The sequence below is a fragment of the Acipenser ruthenus genome, unplaced genomic scaffold (genome assembly GCF_902713425.1).
Source record: "Acipenser ruthenus unplaced genomic scaffold, fAciRut3.2 maternal haplotype, whole genome shotgun sequence".
NCBI lineage: Eukaryota > Metazoa > Chordata > Actinopteri > Acipenseriformes > Acipenseridae > Acipenser > Acipenser ruthenus.
In genome coordinates this window covers 297,465-313,659 of record NW_026707395.1, presented here as the reverse complement: position 1 = coordinate 313,659, position 16,195 = coordinate 297,465, and the positions used below count along the sequence as shown (strand labels likewise).

At 43.9% G+C, this 16,195-nt stretch overlaps 50 non-coding genes and 23 pseudogenes across 50 annotated transcripts; all 73 read left to right on the top strand.

The window, feature by feature from the left end:
* The first annotated feature begins 58 nt into the window (after positions 1 to 58).
* Positions 59 to 177, top strand: LOC131725793 (5S ribosomal RNA). The gene has a single exon (XR_009320972.1). It is a non-coding gene; the product is annotated as a 5S ribosomal RNA (ribosomal RNA).
* Positions 178 to 277: 100 nt separating this feature from the next.
* On the top strand, positions 278 to 396 carry LOC131725792 (5S ribosomal RNA). Its single transcript, XR_009320971.1, has one exon. It is a non-coding gene; the product is annotated as a 5S ribosomal RNA (ribosomal RNA).
* Positions 397 to 510: 114 nt separating this feature from the next.
* On the top strand, positions 511 to 629 carry LOC131726271 (5S ribosomal RNA). The gene has a single exon (XR_009321454.1). It is a non-coding gene; the product is annotated as a 5S ribosomal RNA (ribosomal RNA).
* Positions 630 to 729: 100 nt separating this feature from the next.
* LOC131726158 (5S ribosomal RNA) lies at positions 730 to 848 on the top strand. The gene has a single exon (XR_009321340.1). It is a non-coding gene; the product is annotated as a 5S ribosomal RNA (ribosomal RNA).
* Positions 849 to 948: 100 nt separating this feature from the next.
* Positions 949 to 1,067, top strand: LOC131725791 (5S ribosomal RNA). The gene has a single exon (XR_009320970.1). It is a non-coding gene; the product is annotated as a 5S ribosomal RNA (ribosomal RNA).
* Positions 1,068 to 1,167: 100 nt separating this feature from the next.
* LOC131726366 (5S ribosomal RNA) lies at positions 1,168 to 1,286 on the top strand. Its single transcript, XR_009321555.1, has one exon. It is a non-coding gene; the product is annotated as a 5S ribosomal RNA (ribosomal RNA).
* A 100-nt stretch (positions 1,287 to 1,386) lies between these two features.
* On the top strand, positions 1,387 to 1,505 carry LOC131726356 (5S ribosomal RNA). The gene has a single exon (XR_009321545.1). It is a non-coding gene; the product is annotated as a 5S ribosomal RNA (ribosomal RNA).
* A 114-nt stretch (positions 1,506 to 1,619) lies between these two features.
* LOC131725790 (5S ribosomal RNA) lies at positions 1,620 to 1,738 on the top strand. The gene has a single exon (XR_009320969.1). It is a non-coding gene; the product is annotated as a 5S ribosomal RNA (ribosomal RNA).
* A 114-nt stretch (positions 1,739 to 1,852) lies between these two features.
* Positions 1,853 to 1,971, top strand: LOC131726136 (5S ribosomal RNA). The gene has a single exon (XR_009321319.1). It is a non-coding gene; the product is annotated as a 5S ribosomal RNA (ribosomal RNA).
* Positions 1,972 to 2,085: 114 nt separating this feature from the next.
* Positions 2,086 to 2,204, top strand: LOC131725789 (5S ribosomal RNA). Its single transcript, XR_009320968.1, has one exon. It is a non-coding gene; the product is annotated as a 5S ribosomal RNA (ribosomal RNA).
* A 114-nt stretch (positions 2,205 to 2,318) lies between these two features.
* LOC131725787 (5S ribosomal RNA) lies at positions 2,319 to 2,437 on the top strand. Its single transcript, XR_009320966.1, has one exon. It is a non-coding gene; the product is annotated as a 5S ribosomal RNA (ribosomal RNA).
* Positions 2,438 to 2,551: 114 nt separating this feature from the next.
* Positions 2,552 to 2,660, top strand: LOC131726766 (5S ribosomal RNA; annotated as a pseudogene).
* Positions 2,661 to 2,774: 114 nt separating this feature from the next.
* On the top strand, positions 2,775 to 2,883 carry LOC131726765 (5S ribosomal RNA; annotated as a pseudogene).
* Positions 2,884 to 2,997: 114 nt separating this feature from the next.
* Positions 2,998 to 3,116, top strand: LOC131725786 (5S ribosomal RNA). The gene has a single exon (XR_009320965.1). It is a non-coding gene; the product is annotated as a 5S ribosomal RNA (ribosomal RNA).
* A 100-nt stretch (positions 3,117 to 3,216) lies between these two features.
* Positions 3,217 to 3,335, top strand: LOC131725785 (5S ribosomal RNA). Its single transcript, XR_009320964.1, has one exon. It is a non-coding gene; the product is annotated as a 5S ribosomal RNA (ribosomal RNA).
* Positions 3,336 to 3,449: 114 nt separating this feature from the next.
* LOC131725784 (5S ribosomal RNA) lies at positions 3,450 to 3,568 on the top strand. Its single transcript, XR_009320963.1, has one exon. It is a non-coding gene; the product is annotated as a 5S ribosomal RNA (ribosomal RNA).
* Positions 3,569 to 3,682: 114 nt separating this feature from the next.
* LOC131725783 (5S ribosomal RNA) lies at positions 3,683 to 3,801 on the top strand. The gene has a single exon (XR_009320962.1). It is a non-coding gene; the product is annotated as a 5S ribosomal RNA (ribosomal RNA).
* Positions 3,802 to 3,901: 100 nt separating this feature from the next.
* On the top strand, positions 3,902 to 4,010 carry LOC131726861 (5S ribosomal RNA; annotated as a pseudogene).
* Positions 4,011 to 4,124: 114 nt separating this feature from the next.
* LOC131726764 (5S ribosomal RNA) lies at positions 4,125 to 4,233 on the top strand (annotated as a pseudogene).
* Positions 4,234 to 4,333: 100 nt separating this feature from the next.
* LOC131725782 (5S ribosomal RNA) lies at positions 4,334 to 4,452 on the top strand. Its single transcript, XR_009320961.1, has one exon. It is a non-coding gene; the product is annotated as a 5S ribosomal RNA (ribosomal RNA).
* A 114-nt stretch (positions 4,453 to 4,566) lies between these two features.
* Positions 4,567 to 4,685, top strand: LOC131725781 (5S ribosomal RNA). Its single transcript, XR_009320960.1, has one exon. It is a non-coding gene; the product is annotated as a 5S ribosomal RNA (ribosomal RNA).
* Positions 4,686 to 4,799: 114 nt separating this feature from the next.
* Positions 4,800 to 4,908, top strand: LOC131726763 (5S ribosomal RNA; annotated as a pseudogene).
* A 100-nt stretch (positions 4,909 to 5,008) lies between these two features.
* On the top strand, positions 5,009 to 5,127 carry LOC131725780 (5S ribosomal RNA). Its single transcript, XR_009320959.1, has one exon. It is a non-coding gene; the product is annotated as a 5S ribosomal RNA (ribosomal RNA).
* A 114-nt stretch (positions 5,128 to 5,241) lies between these two features.
* Positions 5,242 to 5,350, top strand: LOC131726868 (5S ribosomal RNA; annotated as a pseudogene).
* Positions 5,351 to 5,464: 114 nt separating this feature from the next.
* On the top strand, positions 5,465 to 5,583 carry LOC131725779 (5S ribosomal RNA). The gene has a single exon (XR_009320958.1). It is a non-coding gene; the product is annotated as a 5S ribosomal RNA (ribosomal RNA).
* A 100-nt stretch (positions 5,584 to 5,683) lies between these two features.
* Positions 5,684 to 5,802, top strand: LOC131725778 (5S ribosomal RNA). The gene has a single exon (XR_009320957.1). It is a non-coding gene; the product is annotated as a 5S ribosomal RNA (ribosomal RNA).
* A 100-nt stretch (positions 5,803 to 5,902) lies between these two features.
* Positions 5,903 to 6,021, top strand: LOC131725776 (5S ribosomal RNA). The gene has a single exon (XR_009320955.1). It is a non-coding gene; the product is annotated as a 5S ribosomal RNA (ribosomal RNA).
* Positions 6,022 to 6,135: 114 nt separating this feature from the next.
* On the top strand, positions 6,136 to 6,244 carry LOC131726762 (5S ribosomal RNA; annotated as a pseudogene).
* Positions 6,245 to 6,359: 115 nt separating this feature from the next.
* LOC131725775 (5S ribosomal RNA) lies at positions 6,360 to 6,478 on the top strand. Its single transcript, XR_009320954.1, has one exon. It is a non-coding gene; the product is annotated as a 5S ribosomal RNA (ribosomal RNA).
* A 100-nt stretch (positions 6,479 to 6,578) lies between these two features.
* LOC131725774 (5S ribosomal RNA) lies at positions 6,579 to 6,697 on the top strand. The gene has a single exon (XR_009320953.1). It is a non-coding gene; the product is annotated as a 5S ribosomal RNA (ribosomal RNA).
* A 100-nt stretch (positions 6,698 to 6,797) lies between these two features.
* Positions 6,798 to 6,916, top strand: LOC131726384 (5S ribosomal RNA). The gene has a single exon (XR_009321573.1). It is a non-coding gene; the product is annotated as a 5S ribosomal RNA (ribosomal RNA).
* Positions 6,917 to 7,016: 100 nt separating this feature from the next.
* On the top strand, positions 7,017 to 7,135 carry LOC131725773 (5S ribosomal RNA). Its single transcript, XR_009320952.1, has one exon. It is a non-coding gene; the product is annotated as a 5S ribosomal RNA (ribosomal RNA).
* A 100-nt stretch (positions 7,136 to 7,235) lies between these two features.
* Positions 7,236 to 7,354, top strand: LOC131725772 (5S ribosomal RNA). Its single transcript, XR_009320951.1, has one exon. It is a non-coding gene; the product is annotated as a 5S ribosomal RNA (ribosomal RNA).
* Positions 7,355 to 7,454: 100 nt separating this feature from the next.
* LOC131726383 (5S ribosomal RNA) lies at positions 7,455 to 7,573 on the top strand. Its single transcript, XR_009321572.1, has one exon. It is a non-coding gene; the product is annotated as a 5S ribosomal RNA (ribosomal RNA).
* A 100-nt stretch (positions 7,574 to 7,673) lies between these two features.
* LOC131726329 (5S ribosomal RNA) lies at positions 7,674 to 7,792 on the top strand. The gene has a single exon (XR_009321515.1). It is a non-coding gene; the product is annotated as a 5S ribosomal RNA (ribosomal RNA).
* A 114-nt stretch (positions 7,793 to 7,906) lies between these two features.
* Positions 7,907 to 8,015, top strand: LOC131726761 (5S ribosomal RNA; annotated as a pseudogene).
* Positions 8,016 to 8,115: 100 nt separating this feature from the next.
* Positions 8,116 to 8,234, top strand: LOC131725770 (5S ribosomal RNA). The gene has a single exon (XR_009320949.1). It is a non-coding gene; the product is annotated as a 5S ribosomal RNA (ribosomal RNA).
* A 114-nt stretch (positions 8,235 to 8,348) lies between these two features.
* LOC131725769 (5S ribosomal RNA) lies at positions 8,349 to 8,467 on the top strand. The gene has a single exon (XR_009320948.1). It is a non-coding gene; the product is annotated as a 5S ribosomal RNA (ribosomal RNA).
* Positions 8,468 to 8,581: 114 nt separating this feature from the next.
* Positions 8,582 to 8,690, top strand: LOC131726844 (5S ribosomal RNA; annotated as a pseudogene).
* Positions 8,691 to 8,790: 100 nt separating this feature from the next.
* On the top strand, positions 8,791 to 8,909 carry LOC131725768 (5S ribosomal RNA). Its single transcript, XR_009320947.1, has one exon. It is a non-coding gene; the product is annotated as a 5S ribosomal RNA (ribosomal RNA).
* Positions 8,910 to 9,009: 100 nt separating this feature from the next.
* On the top strand, positions 9,010 to 9,128 carry LOC131726382 (5S ribosomal RNA). Its single transcript, XR_009321571.1, has one exon. It is a non-coding gene; the product is annotated as a 5S ribosomal RNA (ribosomal RNA).
* Positions 9,129 to 9,228: 100 nt separating this feature from the next.
* LOC131726327 (5S ribosomal RNA) lies at positions 9,229 to 9,347 on the top strand. Its single transcript, XR_009321513.1, has one exon. It is a non-coding gene; the product is annotated as a 5S ribosomal RNA (ribosomal RNA).
* Positions 9,348 to 9,461: 114 nt separating this feature from the next.
* Positions 9,462 to 9,570, top strand: LOC131726760 (5S ribosomal RNA; annotated as a pseudogene).
* Positions 9,571 to 9,670: 100 nt separating this feature from the next.
* On the top strand, positions 9,671 to 9,789 carry LOC131725767 (5S ribosomal RNA). The gene has a single exon (XR_009320946.1). It is a non-coding gene; the product is annotated as a 5S ribosomal RNA (ribosomal RNA).
* Positions 9,790 to 9,903: 114 nt separating this feature from the next.
* Positions 9,904 to 10,022, top strand: LOC131725766 (5S ribosomal RNA). The gene has a single exon (XR_009320945.1). It is a non-coding gene; the product is annotated as a 5S ribosomal RNA (ribosomal RNA).
* A 114-nt stretch (positions 10,023 to 10,136) lies between these two features.
* LOC131726759 (5S ribosomal RNA) lies at positions 10,137 to 10,245 on the top strand (annotated as a pseudogene).
* A 100-nt stretch (positions 10,246 to 10,345) lies between these two features.
* Positions 10,346 to 10,454, top strand: LOC131726757 (5S ribosomal RNA; annotated as a pseudogene).
* A 100-nt stretch (positions 10,455 to 10,554) lies between these two features.
* LOC131725764 (5S ribosomal RNA) lies at positions 10,555 to 10,673 on the top strand. Its single transcript, XR_009320943.1, has one exon. It is a non-coding gene; the product is annotated as a 5S ribosomal RNA (ribosomal RNA).
* A 100-nt stretch (positions 10,674 to 10,773) lies between these two features.
* On the top strand, positions 10,774 to 10,882 carry LOC131726756 (5S ribosomal RNA; annotated as a pseudogene).
* Positions 10,883 to 10,996: 114 nt separating this feature from the next.
* Positions 10,997 to 11,115, top strand: LOC131725763 (5S ribosomal RNA). Its single transcript, XR_009320942.1, has one exon. It is a non-coding gene; the product is annotated as a 5S ribosomal RNA (ribosomal RNA).
* A 114-nt stretch (positions 11,116 to 11,229) lies between these two features.
* On the top strand, positions 11,230 to 11,348 carry LOC131725762 (5S ribosomal RNA). Its single transcript, XR_009320941.1, has one exon. It is a non-coding gene; the product is annotated as a 5S ribosomal RNA (ribosomal RNA).
* A 100-nt stretch (positions 11,349 to 11,448) lies between these two features.
* Positions 11,449 to 11,557, top strand: LOC131726755 (5S ribosomal RNA; annotated as a pseudogene).
* Positions 11,558 to 11,657: 100 nt separating this feature from the next.
* LOC131725761 (5S ribosomal RNA) lies at positions 11,658 to 11,776 on the top strand. The gene has a single exon (XR_009320940.1). It is a non-coding gene; the product is annotated as a 5S ribosomal RNA (ribosomal RNA).
* A 114-nt stretch (positions 11,777 to 11,890) lies between these two features.
* Positions 11,891 to 12,009, top strand: LOC131725760 (5S ribosomal RNA). The gene has a single exon (XR_009320939.1). It is a non-coding gene; the product is annotated as a 5S ribosomal RNA (ribosomal RNA).
* Positions 12,010 to 12,109: 100 nt separating this feature from the next.
* Positions 12,110 to 12,218, top strand: LOC131726754 (5S ribosomal RNA; annotated as a pseudogene).
* A 114-nt stretch (positions 12,219 to 12,332) lies between these two features.
* On the top strand, positions 12,333 to 12,451 carry LOC131725759 (5S ribosomal RNA). Its single transcript, XR_009320938.1, has one exon. It is a non-coding gene; the product is annotated as a 5S ribosomal RNA (ribosomal RNA).
* Positions 12,452 to 12,565: 114 nt separating this feature from the next.
* LOC131725758 (5S ribosomal RNA) lies at positions 12,566 to 12,684 on the top strand. Its single transcript, XR_009320937.1, has one exon. It is a non-coding gene; the product is annotated as a 5S ribosomal RNA (ribosomal RNA).
* A 114-nt stretch (positions 12,685 to 12,798) lies between these two features.
* Positions 12,799 to 12,907, top strand: LOC131726753 (5S ribosomal RNA; annotated as a pseudogene).
* A 100-nt stretch (positions 12,908 to 13,007) lies between these two features.
* Positions 13,008 to 13,116, top strand: LOC131726752 (5S ribosomal RNA; annotated as a pseudogene).
* A 100-nt stretch (positions 13,117 to 13,216) lies between these two features.
* Positions 13,217 to 13,335, top strand: LOC131725757 (5S ribosomal RNA). Its single transcript, XR_009320936.1, has one exon. It is a non-coding gene; the product is annotated as a 5S ribosomal RNA (ribosomal RNA).
* Positions 13,336 to 13,449: 114 nt separating this feature from the next.
* Positions 13,450 to 13,558, top strand: LOC131726751 (5S ribosomal RNA; annotated as a pseudogene).
* Positions 13,559 to 13,658: 100 nt separating this feature from the next.
* Positions 13,659 to 13,777, top strand: LOC131725756 (5S ribosomal RNA). Its single transcript, XR_009320935.1, has one exon. It is a non-coding gene; the product is annotated as a 5S ribosomal RNA (ribosomal RNA).
* Positions 13,778 to 13,877: 100 nt separating this feature from the next.
* On the top strand, positions 13,878 to 13,986 carry LOC131726750 (5S ribosomal RNA; annotated as a pseudogene).
* Positions 13,987 to 14,086: 100 nt separating this feature from the next.
* Positions 14,087 to 14,195, top strand: LOC131726749 (5S ribosomal RNA; annotated as a pseudogene).
* Positions 14,196 to 14,295: 100 nt separating this feature from the next.
* Positions 14,296 to 14,414, top strand: LOC131725755 (5S ribosomal RNA). The gene has a single exon (XR_009320934.1). It is a non-coding gene; the product is annotated as a 5S ribosomal RNA (ribosomal RNA).
* Positions 14,415 to 14,528: 114 nt separating this feature from the next.
* LOC131725753 (5S ribosomal RNA) lies at positions 14,529 to 14,647 on the top strand. Its single transcript, XR_009320932.1, has one exon. It is a non-coding gene; the product is annotated as a 5S ribosomal RNA (ribosomal RNA).
* A 100-nt stretch (positions 14,648 to 14,747) lies between these two features.
* Positions 14,748 to 14,856, top strand: LOC131726748 (5S ribosomal RNA; annotated as a pseudogene).
* Positions 14,857 to 14,956: 100 nt separating this feature from the next.
* Positions 14,957 to 15,075, top strand: LOC131726326 (5S ribosomal RNA). Its single transcript, XR_009321512.1, has one exon. It is a non-coding gene; the product is annotated as a 5S ribosomal RNA (ribosomal RNA).
* A 114-nt stretch (positions 15,076 to 15,189) lies between these two features.
* On the top strand, positions 15,190 to 15,308 carry LOC131725752 (5S ribosomal RNA). The gene has a single exon (XR_009320931.1). It is a non-coding gene; the product is annotated as a 5S ribosomal RNA (ribosomal RNA).
* A 100-nt stretch (positions 15,309 to 15,408) lies between these two features.
* Positions 15,409 to 15,517, top strand: LOC131726746 (5S ribosomal RNA; annotated as a pseudogene).
* Positions 15,518 to 15,631: 114 nt separating this feature from the next.
* Positions 15,632 to 15,750, top strand: LOC131725751 (5S ribosomal RNA). Its single transcript, XR_009320930.1, has one exon. It is a non-coding gene; the product is annotated as a 5S ribosomal RNA (ribosomal RNA).
* Positions 15,751 to 15,850: 100 nt separating this feature from the next.
* Positions 15,851 to 15,959, top strand: LOC131726745 (5S ribosomal RNA; annotated as a pseudogene).
* Positions 15,960 to 16,073: 114 nt separating this feature from the next.
* Positions 16,074 to 16,192, top strand: LOC131725750 (5S ribosomal RNA). Its single transcript, XR_009320929.1, has one exon. It is a non-coding gene; the product is annotated as a 5S ribosomal RNA (ribosomal RNA).
* Positions 16,193 to 16,195: the final 3 nt, after the last annotated feature.

Below are 16,195 nucleotides of genomic sequence, written 5' to 3'. Positions count from 1 at the left end.
TTGGAGGAATCACCCCCAGCTCACTAAACATAAAAGTCATGAAAGCAGAAATGCAATCGCCTGCGGCCACACCACCTTGAATAAGCCTGATCTCGTCTGATCTCAGAAGCTAAGCAATGTTGGGCTTGGTTAGTACTTGGATGGGAGACCACCTGGGAATATCAAGTGCTGCAGGCATTACATTTTACAATTGAAATGTGTGGAGGACAAAAGGAAATTTTGGAGGAATCACCCCCAGCTCACTAAACATAAAAGTCATGAAAGCAGAAATGCAATCGCCTGCGGCCACACCACCTTGAATAAGCCTGATCTCGTCTGATCTCAGAAGCTAAGCAATGTTGGGCTTGGTTAGTACTTGGATGGGAGACCACCTGGGAATATCAAGTGCTGCAGGCATTACATTTTTGTAATTACATTTTACAATTGAAATGTGTGGAGGACAAAAGGAAATTTTGGAGGAATCACCCCCAGCTCACTAAACATAAAAGTCATGAAAGCAGAACAGCAATCGCCTGCGGCCACACCACCTTGAATAAGCCTGATCTCGTCTGATCTCAGATGCTAAGCAATGTTGGGCTTGGTTAGTACTTGGATGGGAGACCACCTGGGAATATCAAGTGCTGCAGGCATTACATTTTACAATTGAAATGTGTGGAGGACAAAAGGAAATTTTGGAGGAATCACCCCCAGCTCACTAAACATAAAAGTCATGAAAGCAGAAACGCAATCGCCTGCGGCCACACCCCCTTGAATAAGCCTGATCTCGTCTGATCTCAGAAGCTAAGCAATGTTGGGCTTGGTTAGTACTTGGATGGGAGACCACCTGGGAATATCAAGTGCTGCAGGCATTACATTTTACAATTGAAATGTGTGGAGGACAAAAGGAAATTTTGGAGGAATCACCCCCAGCTCACTAAACATAAAAGTCATGAAAGCAGAACAGCAATCGCCTGCGGCCACACCACCTTGAATAAGCCTGATCTCGTCTGATCTCAGAAGCTAAGCAATGTTGGGCTTGGTTAGTACTTGGATGGGAGACCACCTGGGAATATCAAGTGCTGCAGGCATTACATTTTACAATTGAAATGTGTGGAGGACAAAAGGAAATTTTGGAGGAATCACCCCCAGCTCACTAAACATAAAAGTCATGAAAGCAGAACAGCAATCGCCTGCGGCCACACCACCTTGAATAAGCCTGATCTCGTCTGCTCTCAGAAGCTAAGCAATGTTGGGCTTGGTTAGTACTTGGGTGGGAGACCACCTGGGAATATCAAGTGCTGCAGGCATTACATTTTACAATTGAAATGTGTGGAGGACAAAAGGAAATTTTGGAGGAATCACCCCCAGCTCACTAAACATAAAAGTCATGAAAGCAGAAATGCAATCGCCTGCGGCCACACCACCTTGAATAAGCCTGATCTCGTCTGATCTCAGAAGCTAAGCAATATTGGGCTTGGTTAGTACTTGGATGGGAGACCACCTGGGAATATCAAGTGCTGCAGGCATTACATTTTTGTAATTACATTTTACAATTGAAATGTGTGGAGGACAAAAGGAAATTTTGGAGGAATCACCCCCAGCTCACTAAACATAAAAGTCATGAAAGCAGAAATGCAATCGCCTGCGGCCACACCACCTTGAATAAGCCTGATCTCGTCTGATCTCAGAAGCTAAGCAATGTTGGGCTTGGTTAGTACTTGGATGGGAGACCACCTGGGAATATCAAGTGCTGCAGGCATTACATTTTTGTAATTACATTTTACAATTGAAATGTGTGGAGGACAAAAGGAAATTTTGGAGGAATCACCCCCAGCTCACTAAACATAAAAGTCATGAAAGCAGAAATGCAATCGCCTGCGGCCACACCACCTTGAATAAGCCTGATCTCGTCTGATCTCAGAAGCTAAGCAATGTTGGGCTTGGTTAGTACTTGGATGGGAGACCACCTGGGAGTATCAAGTGCTGCAGGCATTACATTTTTGTAATTACATTTTACAATTGAAATGTGTGGAGGACAAAAGGAAATTTTGGAGGAATCACCCCCAGCTCACTAAACATAAAAGTCATGAAAGCAGAAATGCAATCGCCTGCGGCCACACCACCTTGAATAAGCCTGATCTCGTCTGATCTCAGAAGCTAAGCAATGTTGGGCTTGGTTAGTACTTGGATGGGAGACCACCTGGGAATATCAAGTGCTGCAGGCATTACATTTTTGTAATTACATTTTACAATTGAAATGTGTGGAGGACAAAAGGAAATTTTGGAGGAATCACCCCCAGCTCACTAAACATAAAAGTCATGAAAGCAGAAATGCAATCGCCTGCGGCCACACCACCTTGAATAAGCCTGATCTCGTCTGATCTCAGAAGCTAAGCAATGTTGGGCTTGGTTAGTACTTGGATGGGAGACCACCTGGGAATATCAAGTGCTGCAGGCATTACATTTTTGTAATTACATTTTACAATTGAAATGTGTGGAGGACAAAAGGAAATTTTGGAGGAATCACCCCCAGCTCACTAAACATAAAAGTCATGAAAGCAGAAATGCAATCGCCTGCGGCCACACCACCTTGAATAAGCCTGATCTCAGAAGCTAAGCAATGTTGGGCTTGGTTAGTACTTGGATGGGAGACCACCTGGGAATATCAAGTGCTGCAGGCATTACATTTTAGTAATTACATTTTACAATTGAAATGTGTGGAGGACAAAAGGAAATTTTGGAGGAATCACCCCCAGCTCACTAAACATAAAAGTCATGAAAGCAGAAATGCAATCGCCTGCGGCCACACCACCTTGAATAAGCCTGATCTCAGAAGCTAAGCAATGTTGGGCTTGGTTAGTACTTGGATGGGAGACCACCTGGGAATATCAAGTGCTGCAGGCATTACATTTTAGTAATTACATTTTACAATTGAAATGTGTGGAGGACAAAAGGAAATTTTGGAGGAATCACCCCCAGCTCACTAAACATAAAAGTCATGAAAGCAGAAATGCAATCGCCTGCGGCCACACCACCTTGAATAAGCCTGATCTCGTCTGATCTCAGAAGCTAAGCAATGTTGGGCTTGGTTAGTACTTGGATGGGAGACCACCTGGGAATATCAAGTGCTGCAGGCATTACATTTTACAATTGAAATGTGTGGAGGACAAAAGGAAATTTTGGAGGAATCACCCCCAGCTCACTAAACATAAAAGTCATGAAAGCAGAAATGCAATCGCCTGCGGCCACACCACCTTGAATAAGCCTGATCTCGTCTGATCTCAGAAGCTAAGCAATGTTGGGCTTGGTTAGTACTTGGATGGGAGACCACCTGGGAATATCAAGTGCTGCAGGCATTACATTTTTGTAATTACATTTTACAATTGAAATGTGTGGAGGACAAAAGGAAATTTTGGAGGAATCACCCCCAGCTCACTAAACATAAAAGTCATGAAAGCAGAAATGCAATCGCCTGCGGCCACACCACCTTGAATAAGCCTGATCTCGTCTGATCTCAGAAGCTAAGCAATGTTGGGCTTGGTTAGTACTTGGATGGGAGACCACCTGGGAATATCAAGTGCTGCAGGCATTACATTTTTGTAATTACATTTTACAATTGAAATGTGTGGAGGACAAAAGGAAATTTTGGAGGAATCACCCCCAGCTCACTAAACATAAAAGTCATGAAAGCAGAAATGCAATCGCCTGCGGCCACACCACCTTGAATAAGCCTGATCTCGTCTGATCTCAGAAGCTAAGCAATGTTGGGCTTGGTTAGTACTTGGATGGGAGACCACCTGGGAATATCAAGTGCTGCAGGCATTACATTTTACAATTGAAATGTGTGGAGGACAAAAGGAAATTTTGGAGGAATCACCCCCAGCTCACTAAACATAAAAGTCATGAAAGCAGAAATGCAATCGCCTGCGGCCACACCACCTTGAATAAGCCTGATCTCAGAAGCTAAGCAATGTTGGGCTTGGTTAGTACTTGGATTGGAGACCACCTGGGAATATCAAGTGCTGCAGGCATTACATTTTTGTAATTACATTTTACAATTGAAATGTGTGGAGGACAAAAGGAAATTTTGGAGGAATCACCCCCAGCTCACTAAACATAAAAGTCATGAAAGCAGAAATGCAATCGCCTGCGGCCACACCACCTTGAATAAGCCTGATCTCAGAAGCTAAGCAATGTTGGGCTTGGTTAGTACTTGGATGGGAGACCACCTGGGAATATCAAGTGCTGCAGGCATTACATTTTACAATTGAAATGTGTGGAGGACAAAAGGAAATTTTGGAGGAATCACCCCCAGCTCACTAAACATAAAAGTCATGAAAGCAGAAATGCAATCGCCTGCGGCCACACCACCTTGAATAAGCCTGATCTCGTCTGATCTCAGAAGCTAAGCAATGTTGGGCTTGGTTAGTACTTGGATGGGAGACCACCTGGGAATATCAAGTGCTGCAGGCATTACATTTTTGTAATTACATTTTACAATTGAAATGTGTGGAGGACAAAAGGAAATTTTGGAGGAATCACCCCCAGCTCACTAAACATAAAAGTCATGAAAGCAGAAATGCAATCGCCTGCGGCCACACCACCTTGAATAAGCCTGATCTCGTCTGATCTCAGAAGCTAAGCAATGTTGGGCTTGGTTAGTACTTGGATGGGAGACCACCTGGGAATATCAAGTGCTGCAGGCATTACATTTTTGTAATTACATTTTACAATTGAAATGTGTGGAGGACAAAAGGAAATTTTGGAGGAATCACCCCCAGCTCACTAAACATAAAAGTCATGAAAGCAGAAATGCAATCGCCTGCGGCCACACCACCTTGAATAAGCCTGATCTCAGAAGCTAAGCAATGTTGGGCTTGGTTAGTACTTGGATGGGAGACCACCTGGGAATATCAAGTGCTGCAGGCATTACATTTTACAATTGAAATGTGTGGAGGACAAAAGGAAATTTTGGAGGAATCACCCCCAGCTCACTAAACATAAAAGTCATGAAAGCAGAAATGCAATCGCCTGCGGCCACACCACCTTGAATAAGCCTGATCTCGTCTGATCTCAGAAGCTAAGCAATGTTGGGCTTGGTTAGTACTTGGATGGGAGACCACCTGGGAATATCAAGTGCTGCAGGCATTACATTTTTGTAATTACATTTTACAATTGAAATGTGTGGAGGACAAAAGGAAATTTTGGAGGAATCACCCCCAGCTCACTAAACATAAAAGTCATGAAAGCAGAAATGCAATCGCCTGCGGCCACACCACCTTGAATAAGCCCTATCTCAGAAGCTAAGCAATGTTGGGCTTGGTTAGTACTTGGATGGGAGACCACCTGGGAATATCAAGTGCTGCAGGCATTACATTTTTGTAATTACATTTTACAATTGAAATGTGTGGAGGACAAAAGGAAATTTTGGAGGAATCACCCCCAGCTCACTAAACATAAAAGTCATGAAAGCAGAAATGCAATCGCCTGCGGCCACACCACCTTGAATAAGCCTGATCTCGTCTGATCTCAGAAGCTAAGCAATGTTGGGCTTGGTTAGTACTTGGATGGGAGACCACCTGGGAATATCAAGTGCTGCAGGCATTACATTTTACAATTGAAATGTGTGGAGGACAAAAGGAAATTTTGGAGGAATCACCCCCAGCTCACTAAACATAAAAGTCATGAAAGCAGAAATGCAATCGCCTGCGGCCACACCACCTTGAATAAGCCTGATCTCGTCTGATCTCAGAAGCTAAGCAATGTTGGGCTTGGTTAGTACTTGGATGGGAGACCACCTGGGAATATCAAGTGCTGCAGGCATTACATTTTACAATTGAAATGTGTGGAGGACAAAAGGAAATTTTGGAGGAATCACCCCCAGCTCACTAAACATAAAAGTCATGAAAGCAGAAACGCAATCGCCTGCGGCCACACCACCTTGAATAAGCCTGATCTCGTCTGATCTCAGAAGCTAAGCAATGTTGGGCTTGGTTAGTACTTGGATGGGAGACCACCTGGGAATATCAAGTGCTGCAGGCATTACATTTTTGTAATTACATTTTACAATTGAAATGTGTGGAGGACAAAAGGAAATTTTGGAGGAATCACCCCCAGCTCACTAAACATAAAAGTCATGAAAGCAGAAATGCAATCGCCTGCGGCCACACCACCTTGAATAAGCCTGATCTCAGAAGCTAAGCAATGTTGGGCTTGGTTAGTACTTGGATGGGAGACCACCTGGGAATATCAAGTGCTGCAGGCATTACATTTTAGTAATTACATTTTACAATTGAAATGTGTGGAGGACAAAAGGAAATTTTGGAGGAATCACCCCTCAGCTCACTAAACATAAAAGTCATGAAAGCAGAAATGCAATCGCCTGCGGCCACACCACCTTGAATAAGCCTGATCTCGTCTGATCTCAGAAGCTAAGCAATGTTGGGCTTGGTTAGTACTTGGATGGGAGACCACCTGGGAATATCAAGTGCTGCAGGCATTACATTTTACAATTGAAATGTGTGGAGGACAAAAGGAAATTTTGGAGGAATCACCCCCAGCTCACTAAACATAAAAGTCATGAAAGCAGAAATGCAATCGCCTGCGGCCACACCACCTTGAATAAGCCTGATCTCGTCTGATCTCAGAAGCTAAGCAATGTTGGGCTTGGTTAGTACTTGGATGGGAGACCACCTGGGAATATCAAGTGCTGCAGGCATTACATTTTACAATTGAAATGTGTGGAGGACAAAAGGAAATTTTGGAGGAATCACCCCCAGCTCACTAAACATAAAAGTCATGAAAGCAGAAATGCAATCGCCTGCCGCCACACCACCTTGAATAAGCCTGATCTCGTCTGATCTCAGAAGCTAAGCAATGTTGGGCTTGGTTAGTACTTGGATGGGAGACCACCTGGGAATATCAAGTGCTGCAGGCATTACATTTTACAATTGAAATGTGTGGAGGACAAAAGGAAATTTTGGAGGAATCACCCCCAGCTCACTAAACATAAAAGTCATGAAAGCAGAAATGCAATCGCCTGCGGCCACACCACCTTGAATAAGCCTGATCTCGTCTGATCTCAGAAGCTAAGCAATGTTGGGCTTGGTTAGTACTTGGATGGGAGACCACCTGGGAATATCAAGTGCTGCAGGCATTACATTTTACAATTGAAATGTGTGGAGGACAAAAGGAAATTTTGGAGGAATCACCCCCAGCTCACTAAACATAAAAGTCATGAAAGCAGAAATGCAATCGCCTGCGGCCACACCACCTTGAATAAGCCTGATCTCGTCTGATCTCAGAAGCTAAGCAATGTTGGGCTTGGTTAGTACTTGGATGGGAGACCACCTGGGAATATCAAGTGCTGCAGGCATTACATTTTACAATTGAAATGTGTGGAGGACAAAAGGAAATTTTGGAGGAATCACCCCCAGCTCACTAAACATAAAAGTCATGAAAGCAGAAATGCAATCGCCTGCCGCCACACCACCTTGAATAAGCCTGATCTCGTCTGATCTCAGAAGCTAAGCAATGTTGGGCTTGGTTAGTACTTGGATGGGAGACCACCTGGGAATATCAAGTGCTGCAGGCATTACATTTTACAATTGAAATGTGTGGAGGACAAAAGGAAATTTTGGAGGAATCACCCCCAGCTCACTAAACATAAAAGTCATGAAAGCAGAAATGCAATCGCCTGCGGCCACACCACCTTGAATAAGCCTGATCTCGTCTGATCTCCGAAGCTAAGCAATGTTGGGCTTGGTTAGTACTTGGATGGGAGACCACCTGGGAATATCAAGTGCTGCAGGCATTACATTTTAGTAATTACATTTTACAATTGAAATGTGTGGAGGACAAAAGGAAATTTTGGAGGAATCACCCCCAGCTCACTAAACATAAAAGTCATGAAAGCAGAAATGCAATCGCCTGCGGCCACACCACCTTGAATAAGCCTGATCTCAGAAGCTAAGCAATGTTGGGCTTGGTTAGTACTTGGATGGGAGACCACCTGGGAATATCAAGTGCTGCAGGCATTACATTTTACAATTGAAATGTGTGGAGGACAAAAGGAAATTTTGGAGGAATCACCCCCAGCTCACTAAACATAAAAGTCATGAAAGCAGAAATGCAATCGCCTGCGGCCACACCACCTTGAATAAGCCTGATCTCGTCTGATCTCAGAAGCTAAGCAATGTTGGGCTTGGTTAGTACTTGGATGGGAGACCACCTGGGAATATCAAGTGCTGCAGGCATTACATTTTTGTAATTACATTTTACAATTGAAATGTGTGGAGGACAAAAGGAAATTTTGGAGGAATCACCCCCAGCTCACTAAACATAAAAGTCATGAAAGCAGAAATGCAATCGCCTGCGGCCACACCACCTTGAATAAGCCTGATCTCGTCTGATCTCAGAAGCTAAGCAATGTTGGGCTTGGTTAGTACTTGGATGGGAGACCACCTGGGAATATCAAGTGCTGCAGGCATTACATTTTTGTAATTACATTTTACAATTGAAATGTGTGGAGGACAAAAGGAAATTTTGGAGGAATCACCCCCAGCTCACTAAACATAAAAGTCATGAAAGCAGAAATGCAATCGCCTGCGGCCACACCACCTTGAATAAGCCTGATCTCCGAAGCTAAGCAATGTTGGGCTTGGTTAGTACTTGGATGGGAGACCACCTGGGAATATCAAGTGCTGCAGGCATTACATTTTACAATTGAAATGTGTGGAGGACAAAAGGAAATTTTGGAGGAATCACCCCCAGCTCACTAAACATAAAAGTCATGAAAGCAGAAATGCAATCGCCTGCGGCCACACCACCTTGAATAAGCCTGATCTCGTCTGATCTCAGAAGCTAAGCAATGTTGGGCTTGGTTAGTACTTGGATGGGAGACCACCTGGGAATATCAAGTGCTGCAGGCATTACATTTTACAATTGAAATGTGTGGAGGACAAAAGGAAATTTTGGAGGAATCACCCCCAGCTCACTAAACATAAAAGTCATGAAAGCAGAAATGCAATCGCCTGCCGCCACACCACCTTGAATAAGCCTGATCTCGTCTGATCTCAGAAGCTAAGCAATGTTGGGCTTGGTTAGTACTTGGATGGGAGACCACCTGGGAATATCAAGTGCTGCAGGCATTACATTTTACAATTGAAATGTGTGGAGGACAAAAGGAAATTTTGGAGGAATCACCCCCAGCTCACTAAACATAAAAGTCATGAAAGCAGAAATGCAATCGCCTGCGGCCACACCACCTTGAATAAGCCTGATCTCGTCTGATCTCCGAAGCTAAGCAATGTTGGGCTTGGTTAGTACTTGGATGGGAGACCACCTGGGAATATCAAGTGCTGCAGGCATTACATTTTTGTAATTACATTTTACAATTGAAATGTGTGGAGGACAAAAGGAAATTTTGGAGGAATCACCCCCAGCTCACTAAACATAAAAGTCATGAAAGCAGAAATGCAATCGCCTGCGGCCACACCACCTTGAATAAGCCTGATCTCAGAAGCTAAGCAATGTTGGGCTTGGTTAGTACTTGGATGGGAGACCACCTGGGAATATCAAGTGCTGCAGGCATTACATTTTACAATTGAAATGTGTGGAGGACAAAAGGAAATTTTGGAGGAATCACCCCCAGCTCACTAAACATAAAAGTCATGAAAGCAGAAATGCAATTGCCTGCGGCCACACCACCTTGAATAAGCCTGATCTCGTCTGATCTCAGAAGCTAAGCAATGTTGGGCTTGGTTAGTACTTGGATGGGAGACCACCTGGGAATATCAAGTGCTGCAGGCATTACATTTTTGTAATTACATTTTACAATTGAAATGTGTGGAGGACAAAAGGAAATTTTGGAGGAATCACCCCCAGCTCACTAAACATAAAAGTCATGAAAGCAGAAATGCAATCGCCTGCGGCCACACCACCTTGAATAAGCCTGATCTCGTCTGATCTCAGAAGCTAAGCAATGTTGGGCTTGGTTAGTACTTGGATGGGAGACCACCTGGGAATATCAAGTGCTGCAGGCATTACATTTTTGTAATTACATTTTACAATTGAAATGTGTGGAGGACAAAAGGAAATTTTGGAGGAATCACCCCCAGCTCACTAAACATAAAAGTCATAAAAGCAGAAATGCAATCGCCTGCGGCCACACCACCTTGAATAAGCCTGATCTCAGAAGCTAAGCAATGTTGGGCTTGGTTAGTACTTGGATGGGAGACCACCTGGGAATATCAAGTGCTGCAGGCATTACATTTTACAATTGAAATGTGTGGAGGACAAAAGGAAATTTTGGAGGAATCACCCCCAGCTCACTAAACATAAAAGTCATGAAAGCAGAAATGCAATCGCCTGCGGCCACACCACCTTGAATAAGCCTGATCTCAGAAGCTAAGCAATGTTGGGCTTGGTTAGTACTTGGATGGGAGACCACCTGGGAATATCAAGTGCTGCAGGCATTACATTTTACAATTGAAATGTGTGGAGGACAAAAGGAAATTTTGGAGGAATCACCCCCAGCTCACTAAACATAAAAGTCATGAAAGCAGAAATGCAATCGCCTGCGGCCACACCACCTTGAATAAGCCTGATCTCGTCTGATCTCAGAAGCTAAGCAATGTTGGGCTTGGTTAGTACTTGGATGGGAGACCACCTGGGAATATCAAGTGCTGCAGGCATTACATTTTACAATTGAAATGTGTGGAGGACAAAAGGAAATTTTGGAGGAATCACCCCCAGCTCACTAAACATAAAAGTCATGAAAGCAGAAATGCAATCGCCTGCGGCCACACCACCTTGAATAAGCCTGATCTCAGAAGCTAAGCAATGTTGGGCTTGGTTAGTACTTGGATGGGAGACCACCTGGGAATATCAAGTGCTGCAGGCATTACATTTTTGTAATTACATTTTACAATTGAAATGTGTGGAGGACAAAAGGAAATTTTGGAGGAATCACCCCCAGCTCACTAAACATAAAAGTCATGAAAGCAGAAATGCAATCGCCTGCGGCCACACCACCTTGAATAAGCCTGATCTCGTCTGATCTCAGAAGCTAAGCAATGTTGGGCTTGGTTAGTACTTGGATGGGAGACCACCTGGGAATATCAAGTGCTGCAGGCATTACATTTTTGTAATTACATTTTACAATTGAAATGTGTGGAGGACAAAAGGAAATTTTGGAGGAATCACCCCCAGCTCACTAAACATAAAAGTCATGAAAGCAGAAATGCAATCGCCTGCGGCCACACCACCTTGAATAAGCCTGATCTCGTCTGATCTCAGAAGCTAAGCAATGTTGGGCTTGGTTAGTACTTGGATGGGAGACCACCTGGGAATATCAAGTGCTGCAGGCATTACATTTTACAATTGAAATGTGTGGAGGACAAAAAGAAATTTTGGAGGAATCACCCCCAGCTCACTAAACATAAAAGTCATGAAAGCAGAAATGCAATCGCCTGCGGCCACACCACCTTGAATAAGCCTGATCTCAGAAGCTAAGCAATGTTGGGCTTGGTTAGTACTTGGATGGGAGACCACCTGGGAATATCAAGTGCTGCAGGCATTACATTTTACAATTGAAATGTGTGGAGGACAAAAGGAAATTTTGGAGGAATCACCCCCAGCTCACTAAACATAAAAGTCATGAAAGCAGAAATGCAATCGCCTGCGGCCACACCACCTTGAATAAGCCTGATCTCGTCTGATCTCAGAAGCTAAGCAATGTTGGGCTTGGTTAGTACTTGGATGGGAGACCACCTGGGAATATCAAGTGCTGCAGGCATTACATTTTTGTAATTACATTTTACAATTGAAATGTGTGGAGGACAAAAGAAAATTTTGGAGGAATCACCCCCAGCTCACTAAACATAAAAGTCATGAAAGCAGAAATGCAATCGCCTGCGGCCACACCACCTTGAATAAGCCTGATCTCGTCTGATCTCAGAAGCTAAGCAATGTTGGGCTTGGTTAGTACTTGGATGGGAGACCACCTGGGAATATCAAGTGCTGCAGGCATTACATTTTACAATTGAAATGTGTGGAGGACAAAAGGAAATTTTGGAGGAATCACCCCCAGCTCACTAAACATAAAAGTCATGAAAGCAGAAATGCAATCGCCTGCGGCCACACCACCTTGAATAAGCCTGATCTCAGAAGCTAAGCAATGTTGGGCTTGGTTAGTACTTGGATGGGAGACCACCTGGGAATATCAAGTGCTGCAGGCATTACATTTTTGTAATTACATTTTACAATTGAAATGTGTGGAGGACAAAAGGAAATTTTGGAGGAATCACCCCCAGCTCACTAAACATAAAAGTCATGAAAGCAGAAATGCAATCGCCTGCGGCCACACCACCTTGAATAAGCCTGATCTCGTCTGATCTCAGAAGCTAAGCAATGTTGGGCTTGGTTAGTACTTGGATGGGAGACCACCTGGGAATATCAAGTGCTGCAGGCATTACATTTTTGTAATTACATTTTACAATTGAAATGTGTGGAGGACAAAAGGAAATTTTGGAGGAATCACCCCCAGCTCACTAAACATAAAAGTCATGAAAGCAGAAATGCAATCGCCTGCGGCCACACCACCTTGAATAAGCCTGATCTCGTCTGATCTCAGAAGCTAAGCAATGTTGGGCTTGGTTAGTACTTGGATGGGAGACCACCTGGGAATATCAAGTGCTGCAGGCATTACATTTTTGTAATTACATTTTACAATTGAAATGTGTGGAGGACAAAAGGAAATTTTGGAGGAATCACCCCCAGCTCACTAAACATAAAAGTCATGAAAGCAGAAATGCAATCGCCTGCGGCCACACCACCTTGAATAAGCCTGATCTCAGAAGCTAAGCAATGTTGGGCTTGGTTAGTACTTGGATGGGAGACCACCTGGGAATATCAAGTGCTGCAGGCATTACATTTTACAATTGAAATGTGTGGAGGACAAAAGGAAATTTTGGAGGAATCACCCCCAGCTCACTAAACATAAAAGTCATGAAAGCAGAAATGCAATCGCCTGCGGCCACACCACCTTGAATAAGCCTGATCTCAGAAGCTAAGCAATGTTGGGCTTGGTTAGTACTTGGATGGGAGACCACCTGGGAATATCAAGTGCTGCAGGCATTACATTTTACAATTGAAATGTGTGGAGGACAAAAGGAAATTTTGGAGGAATCACCCCCAGCTCACTAAACATAAAAGTCATGAAAGCAGAAATGCAAGCGCCTGCGGCCACACCACCTTGAATAAGCCTGATCTCGTCTGATCTCAGAAGCTAAGCAATGTTGGGCTTGGTTAGTACTTGGATGGGAGACCACCTGGGAATATCAAGTGCTGCAGGCATTACATTTTTGTAATTACATTTTACAATTGAAATGTGTGGAGGACAAAAGGAAATTTTGGAGGAATCACCCCCAGCTCACTAAACATAAAAGTCATGAAAGCAGAAATGCAATCGCCTGCGGCCACACCACCTTGAATAAGCCTGATCTCAGAAGCTAAGCAATGTTGGGCTTGGTTAGTACTTGGATGGGAGACCACCTGGGAATATCAAGTGCTGCAGGCATTACATTTTACAATTGAAATGTGTGGAGGACAAAAGGAAATTTTGGAGGAATCACCCCCAGCTCACTAAACATAAAAGTCATGAAAGCAGAAATGCAATCGCCTGCGGCCACACCACCTTGAATAAGCCTGATCTCGTCTGATCTCAGAAGCTAAGCAATGTTGGGCTTGGTTAGTACTTGGATGGGAGACCACCTGGGAATATCAAGTGCTGCAGGCATTACATTTTACAATTGAAATGTGTGGAGGACAAAAGGAAATTTTGGAGGAATCACCCCCAGCTCACTAAACATAAAAGTCATGAAAGCAGAAATGCAATCGCCTGCGGCCACACCACCTTGAATAAGCCTGATCTCAGAAGCTAAGCAATGTTGGGCTTGGTTAGTACTTGGATGGGAGACCACCTGGGAATATCAAGTGCTGCAGGCATTACATTTTACAATTGAAATGTGTGGAGGACAAAAGGAAATTTTGGAGGAATCACCCCCAGCTCACTAAACATAAAAGTCATGAAAGCAGAAATGCAATCGCCTGCGGCCACACCACCTTGAATAAGCCTGATCTCAGAAGCTAAGCAATGTTGGGCTTGGTTAGTACTTGGATGGGAGACCACCTGGGAATATCAAGTGCTGCAGGCATTACATTTTACAATTGAAATGTGTGGAGGACAAAAGGAAATTTTGGAGGAATCACCCCCAGCTCACTAAACATAAAAGTCATGAAAGCAGAAATGCAATCGCCTGCGGCCACACCACCTTGAATAAGCCTGATCTCGTCTGATCTCAGAAGCTAAGCAATGTTGGGCTTGGTTAGTACTTGGATGGGAGACCACCTGGGAATATCAAGTGCTGCAGGCATTACATTTTTGTAATTACATTTTACAATTGAAATGTGTGGAGGACAAAAGGAAATTTTGGAGGAATCACCCCCAGCTCACTAAACATAAAAGTCATGAAAGCAGAAATGCAATCGCCTGCGGCCACACCACCTTGAATAAGCCTGATCTCGTCTGATCTCAGAAGCTAAGCAATGTTGGGCTTGGTTAGTACTTGGATGGGAGACCACCTGGGAATATCAAGTGCTGCAGGCATTACATTTTACAATTGAAATGTGTGGAGGACAAAAGGAAATTTTGGAGGAATCACCCCCAGCTCACTAAACATAAAAGTCATGAAAGCAGAAATGCAATCGCCTGCGGCCACACCACCTTGAATAAGCCTGATCTCAGAAGCTAAGCAATGTTGGGCTTGGTTAGTACTTGGATGGGAGACCACCTGGGAATATCAAGTGCTGCAGGCATTACATTTTACAATTGAAATGTGTGGAGGACAAAAGGAAATTTTGGAGGAATCACCCCCAGCTCACTAAACATAAAAGTCATGAAAGCAGAAATGCAATCGCCTGCGGCCACACCACCTTGAATAAGCCTGATCTCGTCTGATCTCCGAAGCTAAGCAATGTTGGGCTTGGTTAGTACTTGGATGGGAGACCACCTGGGAATATCAAGTGCTGCAGGCATTACATTTTTGTAATTACATTTTACAATTGAAATGTGTGGAGGACAAAAGGAAATTTTGGAGGAATCACCCCCAGCTCACTAAACATAAAAGTCATGAAAGCAGAAATGCAATCGCCTGCGGCCACACCACCTTGAATAAGCCTGATCTCGTCTGATCTCAGAAGCTAAGCAATGTTGGGCTTGGTTAGTACTTGGATGGGAGACCACCTGGGAATATCAAGTGCTGCAGGCATTACATTTTACAATTGAAATGTGTGGAGGACAAAAGGAAATTTTGGAGGAATCACCCCCAGCTCACTAAACATAAAAGTCATGAAAGCAGAAATGCAATCGCCTGCGGCCACACCACCTTGAATAAGCCTGATCTCAGAAGCTAAGCAATGTTGGGCTTGGTTAGTACTTGGATGGGAGACCACCTGGGAATATCAAGTGCTGCAGGCATTACATTTTTGTAATTACATTTTACAATTGAAATGTGTGGAGGACAAAAGGAAATTTTGGAGGAATCACCCCCAGCTCACTAAACATAAAAGTCATGAAAGCAGAAATGCAATCGCCTGCGGCCACACCACCTTGAATAAGCCTGATCTCGTCTGATCTCAGAAGCTAAGCAATGTTGGGCTTGGTTAGTACTTGGATGGGAGACCACCTGGGAATATCAAGTGCTGCAGGCATTACATTTTACAATTGAAATGTGTGGAGGACAAAAGGAAATTTTGGAGGAATCACCCCCAGCTCACTAAACATAAAAGTCATGAAAGCAGAAATGCAATCGCCTGCGGCCACACCACCTTGAATAAGCCTGATCTCAGAAGCTAAGCAATGTTGGGCTTGGTTAGTACTTGGATGGGAGACCACCTGGGAATATCAAGTGCTGCAGGCATTACATTTTTGTAATTACATTTTACAATTGAAATGTGTGGAGGACAAAAGGAAATTTTGGAGGAATCACCCCCAGCTCACTAAACATAAAAGTCATGAAAGCAGAAATGCAATCGCCTGCGGCCACACCACCTTGAATAAGCCTGATCTCGTCTGATCTCAGAAGCTAAGCAATGTTGGGCTTGGTTAGTACTTGGATGGGAGACCACCTGGGAATATCAAGTGCTGCAGGCATTA